The sequence below is a fragment of the Saimiri boliviensis genome, chromosome 17, assembly GCF_048565385.1.
Source record: "Saimiri boliviensis isolate mSaiBol1 chromosome 17, mSaiBol1.pri, whole genome shotgun sequence".
Lineage (NCBI taxonomy): Eukaryota > Metazoa > Chordata > Mammalia > Primates > Cebidae > Saimiri > Saimiri boliviensis.
The window spans coordinates 39,968,974-39,982,078 of NC_133465.1; the positions used below are offsets into that span (position 1 = coordinate 39,968,974).

The 13,105-nt window shown below is 42.6% G+C and overlaps 1 long non-coding RNA gene across 3 annotated transcripts; it reads right to left on the reverse strand.

Annotated features, from left to right (window-relative positions):
* Positions 1–694: 694 nt before the first annotated feature.
* LOC141581853 (uncharacterized) lies at positions 695–12,893 on the reverse strand. Of its 3 annotated transcripts, none has more exons than XR_012514633.1 (3): positions 12,356–12,893; positions 11,761–11,854; positions 695–11,231 (listed from the first exon to the last, which is right to left on the reverse strand). It is a non-coding gene; the product is annotated as an uncharacterized LOC141581853 (long non-coding RNA). The 3 variants fall into 3 exon arrangements; XR_012514632.1 differs by having other exon boundaries at positions 695–7,199; positions 9,766–11,231; positions 11,761–12,893; XR_012514634.1 differs by having other exon boundaries at positions 695–5,639; positions 6,327–11,231; positions 11,761–12,893.
* Positions 12,894–13,105: the final 212 nt, after the last annotated feature.

A 13,105-nucleotide genomic window follows, 5' to 3' on the forward strand; every position in this document is an offset into this window, starting at 1 on the left:
CACACGAATGTTCATTGCAGCACTGTTTACAGTAGCAAAGACCTGGAACCAACCCAAATGCCCATCGATGATAGACTGGATAGGGAAAATGTGGTACATATACACCATGGAATGTTACGCATCCATCAAAAACGATGAGTTCATGTCCTTTGTAGGGACATGGATGAACCTGAAAACCATCATTCTCAGCAAACTGACACAAGAGCAGAAAATCAAACACCGCATGTTCTCACTCATAGGTGGGTGTTGAACAATGAGAACACATGGACACAGGGAGGGGAGCACTACACACTGGGGTCCGTTGCAGGGAAATGGGAGAGGGACAGGGGGGTGGGGAGGTGGGAAGAGATAGCATGGGGAGAAATGACAGATTCAGGTGAGGGGAAGGAAGGCAGCAAATCACACTGCCATGTGTGTACCTATGCAACAATCTTGCATGTTCTTCACATGTACCCCAAAACCTAAAATGCAATAAATAAATAAATAAATAAATAAATAAATAGCTTTTTACTTAAAAAAAAAAAAAAGAATGAGAACAAAATCCCAGCCTGTTCCTGAGAGCTTACTGTCAGCTTCCAAGGTGCGGCTATCTTCCCACAGGTCCAGGCTCTAGGACTACCTGCAGCCTGTTGTAGGACCAGTTTACATTCCAGCTAGTATAGGAATACTTTAATCCTCAGCCTGCAAGGGCTGCACACATTTAGTAAAAACACCTGATTCCTGCTCATGAGCTGGAATGTGTTAGTAGGAGTTCCTCCCATAAATAAGATGCTGAAGCAGAAGGAAGATTCCAGCGCCAGGTTGCAGTGGGAGGGGTTTGCCCAAAGTAATGCATGCAGATTCACAGTCATAGCTAAGGAAGCAATTCCAGGTATCAAATATGAGAGGTCAGGGGGTGACAAAAAACAAATGAATGAACAGAAACAAGACCCTGTGAACTCACTGAGATGGGCTCTGCATAGAACAAAGTCCTTTTGACACTCCCATACTGTGTCAGTTCAGGTCCTCTGAGCAGCAGCCCCCAAGATGGAATTAAATGTGCAAAAGACTTATTAGGGAAATGGCCATGAAGGATTAAGGGTGAAGGAGTGGGATAGGCAAGAGGAGTATGTGCAGGTCTGACACCTGATAAAGGAGAGAAGGAAGGAAGCATTAGGTAGGAAGAGCCTCAGATTGCAACGCAATTCTGAAAAAATTTTGACCTGGCCAGTATAGAGTCTCCAAGCAAAAGATGCTCATGAGGGAAATCCCGCACTGGGCAGAAATAGGGCTGTGCTAGTAAGCCAGCTGCACCCACCATTGGTTGGAAGCAGCCTGGAGAGTGTGGCCTTGGCATCCAAGAGACAACAGCTGTAAGCTGTCACTCAACTGTTCTCCCTGCTGCAGGTCCTCTCCAAAAAGGCCTGAGTGGCATACTTCTGCTACTGCCATACCTTCCCAAGGGCCATTCTATAGACATGCCTTCTGCAGACATGTAGACATCTTTATGGGATCCTTTTCCCGATCTGAGCATTTGCCATCACACCTCAAACCATGAGATGACGTCCACCCAGAACTGGATTCTTTCCATCTCTGCCTATAAGCCACACAGCAGCTCTCACCACTTTTTCAAGATCAAGCAATATATATTTTGTGAACCCTCAGCCATTTCTGGGACCAAATTTCCTGCTATTTTTTTTTTTACCAAAATTAAGTAGTTTGAGGCAAGTCACTTGCTACCAGAGTTCTCATCCTTAATCACCCAAATAAAGGCAAGGACATTTCCCCATCTCATCACTCTTGTATTCTGGGTGACTGCTGCTTAGCAAGGCTTCAGTCTGCTATTCTCCAGTCTTGAGTCCAAAACAGTGCCCGCCTCAAGAAAAAAAAAAAAAAAAAAAAAAAAAATCAAAGAAACAAAAAAAATCTTAGCTCTCTCCACTGAAAAACTCATCCCATTGTTAATGTTAAAAATTCTGTATCCTTGGCCTCTTTGTAGAACTTTTTTCTCACTCCCAGGCTTAAAGAGAACCTGACCCTCACCTGAGGATAACTTCATACCAAACTTTATATCAAATTTGAGTCGGACTTCTCTCCTGGATCCCCACTGCCACTTTCTAGACCTTGTCCTTTTCCTCTTCCCCTGGGGGTGTGTGATTACCCTTAACCTCTATGCACACGACCATCCAGCAACCTCTTAGCATTTCCCCTCATTCCCTGAAGATGTTGGAACCTACTCATGGTTTTCTGCTTTACCCCAGCAGGAGATTTCAGTCTCTGAATAAATGATATAGTCAATAACCTAGTCAGACTTGGGCTTGGAGAAGGAGTGGGTTACAAGACTCAGGAGCAGCAGAGTGTTGGAGAAAGAATCCATGAAGTGGACCCTGGGAAGACCAGATACCTGAAAGAAGATAACGTATGTGGAGAAGGAAGGCTGACAGAGGGATGTCCACAAGACGTGGGAAGCTGGTGACATGAGGGAGTATATCTGTTTAAAAGAATACCTACTGCACACCTATTTAAATAGATAAAATATGAAAAATAGATGATGCCAATTTCTAGATGTGGAGGAACAGGAGCTCTCATTCATTGCTGGTGGGAAAGAAAAATAGTGCATCACTTTGAAGATAGTTTAGCGGTTCTTAGGAAGTTAAGCATAGTCTTACCATACAGTCCAGCAATCATGCTCCTTGGTATTTGTTCAAATGATTTGAAAACTTAAGCTATACAAAAATGGATGAAGAATGGTCCTAAGATTCTCCTCAGCTTGTCTACACTTTAGACAGTTTTCTCCTTGAGCATGGGTCCCTAAACCTCCCTTTTCTCAGATCATTTACTTTAGAAAAATTGCTATTGTAAGTTCTTTCTCTGCCCCTTTGTCATATAAATCTTCTTCCAGCCCCTTGCCAGTTTTGCCATCCAGGAATGTCTCAAAGACTTGGGAGCTGTCCCTTTGAAATGTAAACATCAATAAGTATTATACCCCTATCTTCCAGTCTCTGTGGAAGGAATCTAACTTTAAAAGTGCTAATTAGTAATCACAAATGCTCTGATCACATTAGCCAACCTTCACCTTAATATCCTCCAGTACTGGACAGGATGTGGTGGCTCACACCCGTAGTCCCAGCACTTTGGTAGGCCGAGTCAGGTGGATTACCTGAGGTTGGGAGTTTGAGACCAGCCTGACCAACATGGAGAAACCCTGTCTCTACTGAAAATACAAAATTAGCCAGGTGTGGTGGTGCATGCCTATAATCCCAACTACTTAGGAGGCTGAGGCAGGAGAATCGCTTGAACTCAGGAGGCTGAGGTTGTGGTGAGCCAAGATCACACCATTTCAGGTCAACCTGGGCAACATGAGTGAAACTCCATCTCAAAAAAAAGAAAAAAAAATCCTTCAGTACTTTTTCACTAGCTCACCCCAGCACTTAAAATCTCTTTCTTTTTTTTCAGCATAGTTAATTTCAAAAAACTTTCCCCTGTTTTAATAGTCTGGAATAAAGTCCCCTGCGCCCAGTGCAATTATTCTTTGACAAAACTTGCACATCAATGTTTCTAGGACAAGATTGTTGTCCTACAACAGGTGATAAACAAACTGTGGTACATCCATTCAGTGGAATACTATTCAGTCATAAAAAGGAATGACCTATCAAGCCATTCAAAGTCATGAATGAAACTTTCATGAATATTGCTAAATGAGCAAAGCCAGTCTGAAAAAAATTCACTCATATGACACTCTGGAAAAAGCAGAACTATGAAGTCAATAAACAGATCAAGGCTTGGAAGAGAGGAGGGTTGTTTTAGGATAGTAAAACTATTCTATATGATGCTATAATGGTGGATACACAGCATTTTGCATTGGTCAAAATCTATAGAGATATACAACACAAAGTAAACTTTAGTATCTATATATTTTAAAAATTCATTTAGGTGGTCATGAGATTACAAAGTGGAATGCAGACTGTGACAAAGTAATCTGACTACATCATAATGTATAAAATAACCTTTCTGAAGGGGGTGGAGAGAATTATGCTGACCTTTATAACTTTGTTGCTATGGTTTGAACATTCGCTCCAAAACTCATGTTGAAATTTAATTGCCATTTTGATTATATTAAGAGATAGAAACTTTAATAACTGATTAGGTCATGAGGGCTTCAGTCTCATGAGTGAATTAATGCTGTTATTATGGGAATGGGTTAATTATGGGAGTTCAGATCCCTTTTTTTCTCTCTGTCTCATACGCTGTCACCCTCTTTCACCCTCCTTGCCTTCCATTATGTTATGACACAGCAGGAAGGCCCTCACAAGATGCAGCCCCTTGATCTTAGACTTTCCAACCTCCAGCACCAGAAGCCAATGCACTTCTTGTCTTTATAAATTACTGTATCTGTGGTATTCTGTGCTGCAGCAGAAAACAGACTAAGACATTTAGAAATCAGTGCCCTCTGTAAGATTAAAGGCAAAATAATCGCATATAAGCATTACACTCTGATGAAAGTCGTGTACCAGAGAGGCAAAGATGAACAATTCTGAAAGCACTATGCATGAACACCGGAACTGAACCATTAATAGAACACATGGAAGATGATGGAAACTAGATTCTCACTGTTCAGCAGCAGGTTACAGATGAGAGAGGCTAGAATGATCCATGTGATACTACATGAATGTCAGATAAATCCGTATGAGCTCATATTTGGCTAAATATATTTATAGATTAATATATACAATAGTTACAGATATATATTTCCTTACTCTGATAGCTAAAAGGATCTACAAGCAACAGCCTTCCATTATCAATGATCATATCTAGCTCCCAAATCTTGGTTTCTAACACCATTCTTGAATAAAATAAACTAGGGCTCCTTGGAGAAATGGATGAGTCTAGGAATGGAGCAGAGAATAAACGAGATGAGCTGGGAAAAGCTTATAGTACGAGAAAGCAAAGAAGTATTGAAAATAATAATTTTTTTCAATCACAATAATAACAATATGTCAAAGGAACACAGGAGCCAGCTGAAAGAGCTCCTGATGGCCAAAGCTGGAATCATTTGAACAACAAAATAAAGTAGTATAGGATTATAACCCAAAGTGTGAAATAATTATCTATTAGTCCAAATGGATATAAATAAAACATTGAATTAATGAATTAATTAGGGAGAATAGACAAATCTCCTACATAGAAGAATTCCAAATAATTGAAGGATCAAACACCCCACCTTAAAGCAAATAAAGCATAACTTTCCACTCTTTGAGTGTGGGTAGCACATAGTGACTTCCTTCCAAAAAATGCAACACGGAAATGGTGAGGGGAAGGGAATAACTTTCCAGCAGGAAACCTGATACACACAACTTCAAGCCAGTTGATCAAGGTCAACATCAACAGTAATAAGTCATGTTGACAGAAGGTCCCCTTGATATGATGTGATGAGAATGGCACTTGACCTTTGGGGTTTCCTCTCAAAAACTCATAAGCCCAGTTTAATAAGAGAAAAATGTCAGACAAATCCCAATAAGGACATTCTAGGAAATGCCTGACCAGGACTCCCCAAAACTGTTAAGGTCATCAAAACATAGGAAAACCTGAGAAACTGTCACGGCCAAGAGGAGCTAAGGAGATGTGGCAGTGAAATGTAATGTGGGATCCTGGATGGGAACCTGGAAGAGAAGAAGGGAACAAGATTAAAAACTAAGACAATCTGAATAGAGTCTGAACTCACTTAATTATAAAAACGCACACACCTACTATATGCTTTTTTCTCTACACACTTTTCTCCCAGTGCCCTCTTTGCCTTGAAGTTGCCTCCTCATTTCCCTGCTCTCCTTCTCTGACCATGACTTGTTTTTGCCAACCATTAGATTACAAGTTCCCTGGAAGCAAGAGCTTGTGTGTGCCAAGTTTATTATTGCATCAGTACTTAGCACAAGGATGCCTGGCATATACCAGAGAGTCAGGAAATATTTAATGAATAAAAATAATTTCTAAAGATGCTTCATTTATCCTGTGCCCCTCCAGCTTATATCGAGTTTCTCCTCACTTGCTCATCCAAATTTCTCAAAATAGTAATTTAGAGTTGCTTTCCACACTTTTTCTCTTTCCATTTATTTTCAACCCACTAACATTTGACTTTTGCCTCCTGTGACCACTTCATTGAAATTCCTTCTCCTGGATCACCAGTGACCTCCAGACTGCCCAAAAGCAATGGACTTCTGAAAGCTGCCCTTTCTCTATGTTCCTGGGCCCTGTACTGGATCTCTCAATAATACAATTAACCTTTCATGTGTCTATCTCTTCTACTACACTGAGATCACCTGGAGGACAGGAATTGTGTCAAGATTATTCACCTTTGTATCCTCAGCATACGGCACATTTCTCAGAACTTAGTACGTGCTCCACAAATTCTTGCTTTTCGTTGAAGTAGTAAGGGTTGACGGCAAAATGGAAGAATGTGTGAGGAACAGCTGTAAGAATGTGTTTCTAAAACAAGACTGCAAAAGGCACATTTGTGTTGAAGCTTCTCTTCCACAGGGTGCTTGCTTCATACGTGACAGTTTAAAGAAACTTTGCCCAGTCAAGGAAAAAGGGGGAGGAAGAGAATTCCCTTGGACTCCTCACTCATGATACTTCAGTATTTCTGAAACACCACCCCAAACTCACAAGCCCACGGTGGGCAGATAAACCTTGTATTCAACAAGAGTTTTCTGAATTAAAGCAGTGATGATGAACATGTGTGCACTCACAAGTACATACACACCTGCCTCCCCACATTCTTAAGAGGGGGCTACGTAGCCATCAGCAGTGTAGACAGCAGCCTCAGGGACAGTGGTAGTGTCTTCCTGCCTGAATAACACTTCCTTTACCTACTGGCTGATGACTAATGCCTGGCCTTCACTTACCCAGCTTAAGGGGTTTAGGCTTTTTTTTTTCTTTTTGGTCTTTTGGCAAAAAAACAAAAAACATATTCAGCAGAAAGCAGCAAAGCTACCAGCTGTTACCCAGCCTTTCTCCCAGTGAAGATGAGATACAGCTCCTTCCCTCAGGAAGGTGTTGATGGAGGTGGACAGCAGAGCATCTGCATGAAGGAGTGGAAAGAGTCCACCAGGTGCAACGAGGCTGGAGAAAAATGAAGGTGCCACCACAAATGTCCACTTGACAGATTTACCTAGAGTCAGCCTTGCAAGGAACTGCTTGCGATGGCTCCTTTACTTCTCAAATTGCTGCAGAAAAAAAAAATGGAGAAGAAAGAGGCTAAGAGATGAAAGAGAATTTTCAAGTAGACATCCTGCATGAAAAATACTTGTTCCAGTCCCACCTGGGGTCACAGAGCAAACAGCAAACACATTTAAAACCCACATCAAGGGCCAGGCACAGTGGCTCATGCCTGTAATCCCAGCACATTGGGAGGCCAAGGCAGGCAGATGATGAGGTCAGGAGATCAAGACCATCCTGGCCAAAATGGTGAAACCCCATCTCTACTAAAAATACAAAATTAGCCAGGTGTGGTGGCATGCGCCTATAATCCCAGCTACTCAGGAGGCTGAGGCAGGAGAATTGCTTGAACCCAGGAGGCGGAGGCTGCAGTGAGCCCAGATAGCACCACTACACTTCAGCCTGGGCAACTGGACTGGAGCAAGACTCCTCAAAAAAAAAAAAAAAAAAAACCCACATGGAACATTGGCCACTGAATCATAGCTTTGAATTATGAATAGGTTTTTTTTTTCATGGCTATAAAGTTTCTTCAGGACAGAATTCAGACTCATTAGCATGGCACTCCAGACCCCAATATACATCGCTAGTCTCATGTGACATTCTCGAAACGTTCTCTGTGTCTTTCAATCGCAAAACTTACTGCTGAACTCAGGACACTGAGGATTTTCACATCTCACACCTTCTCTCTGTGACATTATAACTTAAAATAAGAGAGATATATATAGTTGGTCTTCATCCCTGCTTCCTGGCACAGAGCTCCTAAAACCTCTGTAGTTAAGGGTGCTAAGAGAAGCTTTTGTTCTAATATTTGACCTTGAACCCAGTTCCTGACACAGAGATCGTAAAACCCTTGTAATTTTCTGAGTGATAAGATTATACGACACAGAGCTCCTAAATCCCTTCGTATTTCCTAGGTGATAGGAGCCTCTTTTGTTCTAATGAGGTGACTCTTGGTGGGCTCCTGGGTAGCCCAGGATGGGAGCTGGGAACCAGCCACGTGATTAGAGGTTTAGAACATTCAGCTCACCCTAACCTCCAAGGAGGAAAGAGGAGTTGAAGGTTGCGTTGATCACCAATGGCCAATGATCTGGTCAATTTTGCCTGTGTAGCGAATCCTCCATACAAAGGACTAGGTTAAGGAAGCTTCTGGATGGTTGAATATATTGAGGTTCTAGGAGGGTGGTAAGGCCGTGGAAGTTTCTTATCCCTTCCCACATGACTTTCCCTATCTGGCTACTCGTCTGCAACCTTTGTCACATTCTTTATGAGTAAGCATAACTAAAGTGTTTCCCTGACTTCTTCGAGCTGCCCTGGCAACTTAATCAAGCCTAAGGGGGGGTCATGGAAACCACAATAGCTAGCTCGTGGGTCAGAAGCATAGGTCACAACCTGAGCATGCAACTGGCATCTGACGTTGGGGTGGGAGGCAGGAGACTTGCAGGACTGAGCCCCCAACCTGTGGGATCTGACACTGTCTCAGATCCCACAGGCTGAATTGTATTGAATGAGAAGATACCCAGCTGGTGTCCACTGAAGAATTGCTTGCTTGGTGTGTGAGGAAACCTCCCCCATGAAGCTGGTGTCAGAAATGTTGTGTTGGGTAGTACGTGAGAGGGAACAGGAAAAAAAACACTTTGGTTTTTGGGTTTCCTTACGTCTATTACTCTCTATCTGAAATATCCTCCCTCCTTTACCTTCTGGGCCTAGTAGACTCATATGCTCCATCCGAAGCCCAGCTTGCTAATCCTTCTCCTGCTTCCCCTTGCAGAGCTGTGTACTACTTTCCCTGTTTTCTCCGTGTACAGAAGTCGCACTTTATTATGATGTTGGGGATAGAAACTGTCAATTAATTCTTCCTCCTGCCCTCTGGGCTCTAACTGGTAGAGAATGAAATCAAATGAGACCCAGAGTAAAATCAGCCTCATTAATGATAAAACTAGATCAAAGAACACAGTTTGAATGAAGTCCTAAATGTGCTCTCTGCCTTACAAATTGAAGACAATCAGACCCCAAGAAATTGCTGGCCTGCTCTCCTTCCTGTATTCTCAGGCTAAGAAGCTGGAACAGAAAGAGCCAAGACTGGGCTAGTTAAGCCGGAGGCAGGAAAGTGCACCCTCCAAAGACCGGACACGCAAAGGGCCTGCCTCCATCAATCCAGGCTTTCTCAGCCATGACTACACATTAAAATCACCTGGGAGCTTCTAAAGACACTGTTGCCCGGGGCTTACCCAAGACCAGGGAAGTCTGGAGCTAAGGCCTAGGCACCAATATATTTTTAAAGCTCTCCAACTGATTCTAATATGAAGCCAGGGCTAGGAACCTCCAATTTAGTCTAACCAGCCAGAAGGAAACACAAACCCACCAGTAGATAAACTAGGCTAATAATGTCATTGGCTTCACTGCTTCACCAGTCAGGCCAGCTATGCCCCTCCACTAGAAAGAGGTGAAGAATGAATGGGTGGAAGGAGACCTAGAAGGTCTCTTTTCACTTATTCCCTGCTGGCTGGGCAGAAGCATCATTTGTTCTCTTATGCACTGAGGAGGAATATGAGAAGAGAATAAATGTTTTCATACCTTACTTCATTTGAACTTCACACTTCCTGTGGGATATTCAGGTAGGCAAAACTGTCCCTGTGTTATAATTCTGTAACATAGAGGAGGGGGAAAAGTATTTATACACTGTCACCCTTTTCTTTCTTGTTTCCTTTTTGAGGAAGAGTCTCGCTCTGTCACCCAGGCTAGAGTGCAGAAGCACCATCTCAGCTCACTGCAACCTCTGCTTCCAGGTTCAAGCAATTCTCCTGCTTCAGCCTCCTGAGTAGCCAGGACTACTAGGTGCACACAACTACGCCCGGCTAATTTTTGTATTTTTAGTAGAGACACAGTTTCATCATGTGGGCCAGACTGATCTTGAACTCCTGACCTCAAGTGATCCTCCCACCTCAGCCTCCCAAAGTGCTGGGATTGCAGGCGTGAGCCACCGTACCCAGCCCTTATCTTTCTATTTGACCTTCACTTCATCATATCTTATTTTTTTCTGATTATAAAACTAATGTAAGTTCACTATGGAAATTTATCAACAGACGTATAAAACATTAAATAAAAATAAATAATTCTACTACCAACCACACATCTATCATTTGGTTGAATTTCCTTCCAATTTTGTTTGTATTCTGCCTTTCTTGTTTAAAAAGATATAGCTTTATGTATTTTTTTTTTTTGAGACGGAGTTTCGCTCTTGTTACCCAGGCTGGAGTGCAATGGCGCGATCTCGGCTCACCTCAACCTCCGCCTCCTGGGTTCAGGCAATTCTCCTGCCTCAGCCTCCTGAGTAGCTGGGATTACAGGCACACGCCACCATGCCCAGCTAATTTTTTGTATTTTTTTTTTTTAGTAGAGACGGGGTTTCACCATGTTGACCAGGTTGGTCTCGATCTCTCGACCTTGTGATCCACCCGCCCCGGCCTCCCAGAGTGCTGGGATTACAGGCTTGAGCCACCGCGCCTGGCAGCTTTATGTATTTTTTTAATGATTACACCATCTTTCATTATGTGGATGTGCCACTACTTACTTAGTCATTCTCCTAACTTTAAATGTTTAGGATATTTCCAAATTTATATCATAGTAAATAAAGTTATAGGAAATCTCTTCACCATATGGCTTTCTACATTTTAAATTATTTCCTTAGGATATATTATTATAAATGGAACTGCTGTGTCAAAGAGTATGAATATATTTTTAAGAATCTTGATACATTTTTCAAAATTTCTTTTAGGAAAAGTTTTTGCCAATAGAAGCCATCGTTATTTATGAAAGTAGACAAAAACACTGGAGCTTGCTCTCTTAGTGACAACTCAGTGCATTTTCTGACACATTTTAGAAGTACAAGGGATTTCTGTTTTTCATTCTTCATTCAGGAGATGTCTTTTTTTTCTTCTGTAAGAGATGACAGAGGTACTTCTAAAGCTGGTCATCTTGATAACAAGCATCATTTGCTTTTCACTATTCTTGATTCAACAACCAAATGATTCCACTAGCTCCTGGGGAAAAGAAAAATGAGGCAAGAAAAGCTAATCAGTTTACCCATCATGCTTTCCAAGTAATAAAGACTTTTTGTGTACTCTTTCTGTGTCTACAAAGCCCATAAAGCAGTCATGACAAGTTTACTACCCTTCTGTTGCTGCTGGAAGAAACTGGGGCTCAGAGAGATCCTTGTTCAAGGTCACAGGCTGGCGAGGATCTAAACACAATGATTTTCTGTTTGGTTGGCTGGTTTTTGGCCTTGGGTTTTTTTGTTGTTGTTTGTTTGTTTATTGTGAGTTCTTTGTTGGTTTGGGTTAGTTTGTTTTTGTTTTTGTTTGTTTGTTTGTTTTTGCTGTCACCTATCTGTCTAAGAAGTAGCCAGGTCTCTGTCTCTGTATCTCGGTGCTTTGCCCCTACACCTCAGCTGCCTCTATGCCATGCTCCGTACAAGATGGGATGCAGACTTTTTGTGTGTGTGTTTCTATTTAGATGGTAGTATGTTTTTTTGGGTTTTTTTCGGGGAAGGAGTTGTCTCCTTCAACTTACATTTTAAGTTCAGGGATACATGTGCAGGATATGCAGGTCCGTTACGTTGGTAAACATGTGCCATGGTGGTTAGCTGCCCAGATCATCTCATCACCTAGGTATTAAGCCCAGCATTCATTAGCTATTCTTCCTGATGCTCTTCCTCCCTCCACCCTTGCCACCTTCCAACAGGCCCCAGAGTGTGTTGTTTCCTCCCATGTGTCCATGTGTTCTCAGCATTCAGCTCCCACTTATAAGTGAGACTATGTGATGTTCTGTTTTCTGTCTCTGCGTTAGTTTGCTGAGGATAACAGCTTCCAACTCCATCCATGTCCCTGCAAAGGACATGGTCTCGCTCTTTTTTATGGCTGCATAGTATTCCATGGTGTATATGTACCACATTTTCTTTATCCAGTCTATCACTGATGAGCATTTAGGTTGGTACCACAGACATCATTTCTTACCAAAGATATCCCAGATGTCATCTGAGATCTCCCTGCCTCTTGAGATGTAGATGAGATCACCTAATTTCTCGTACTAATTTTCTAGGGCTGCCTACAAACAAAACAAAATACTGCAGACTGGGTAGCTTAACCAACAGAAATTTATTTCTTACAGTTCCGGAGACTGGAAGTCCAAGACCAAGGTGCCAGCAGGGTTGGTTTCTCCTGAGGCCTCTCCCCGACACTTGCAGACATCTGTCTTCTCTCTGTGTCCTCACGTGGACTTTTCTCTGTGCATGTGCATCTGGGTGTCTCTTTTTCTTCTTACGAGGACGCCAGAGCTACTGGGTTACAGCCCCATCACCATGACCTTGTTTAACCTTAAATATCTTGGCCAGGTGCGGTGGCTCAAGCCTGTAATCCCAGCACTTTGTGAGGCCGAGGCGGGTGGATCACGAGGTCAAGGGATCGAGACCATCCTGGTCAACATGGTGAAACCCCGTCTCTACTAAAAATACAAAAAAAAAAAAAAAATTAGCTGGGCATGGTGGCGCGTGCCTGTAATCCCAGCTACTCAGGAGGCTGAGGCAGGAGAATTGCCTGAACCCAGGAGGCGGAGGTTGCGGTGAGCCAAGATCGCGCCATTGCACTCCAGCCTGGGTAACAAGAGCGAAACTCCGTCTCAAAAAAAAAAAAAAAAAAAAAAAAAAAAAAAACTTAAATACCTCTCCAACAGTCTTGTCTAAGGTAGTGGGAGTTAGAGCTTCAACATATGAACTTTGAAAGGACAGAATTCATCCCATAACACCCTTCATCCCACCTCCTACAGAGCGTACAGCTCTCCCCAACTTGAGGTGGGTTCTTGGTGGATAAGTGGTGGGAGCAAGGAGAAGTGCCCCTCTCTGGCTCCAAACTCTTCCCTT